The sequence below is a fragment of the Sapajus apella genome, unplaced genomic scaffold (assembly GCF_009761245.1).
Source record: "Sapajus apella isolate SASKATOON/1434 unplaced genomic scaffold, GSC_monkey_1.0 scaffold39, whole genome shotgun sequence".
NCBI classification, from domain to species: Eukaryota; Metazoa; Chordata; class Mammalia; order Primates; family Cebidae; genus Sapajus; species Sapajus apella.
In genome coordinates this window covers 18,837,087-18,837,518 of record NW_022436979.1, presented here as the reverse complement: position 1 = coordinate 18,837,518, position 432 = coordinate 18,837,087, and positions in this window count along the sequence as shown.

The following is a 432-nucleotide window of genomic DNA, read 5'->3' as shown; positions in this document are numbered from 1 at the left end:
CTCGTGATCCACCCGCCTCGGCCTCCCAAAGTGCTGGGATTACAGGCGTGAGCCACCACGCCCGGCCGACCAGATCTATTTTTTAAAATACAGATAGACCTAAAAAATGTTGAGGAAAAACACCCTCCTCACCCCCCACTGTCCCTACCCTACCCGCACAACAGACCCCAGTGTGTGATGCTCCCTTCCCTGTGTCCACATGTTCTCATTATTCAACACCCACCTATGAGTGAGAATGTGTGGTGTTTGATTTTCTATTCTTATGTCAGTTTGCTGAGAATGATGGTTTCCAGATTCATCCATGTCCCAACAAAGGACACGAACTCATCATTTTTTATGGCTGCGTAGTATTCCATGGTGTATATGTGCCACATTTTCTTTATCCTGTCTATCATTGATGGGCATTTGGGTTGGTTCCAAGTCTTTGCTATT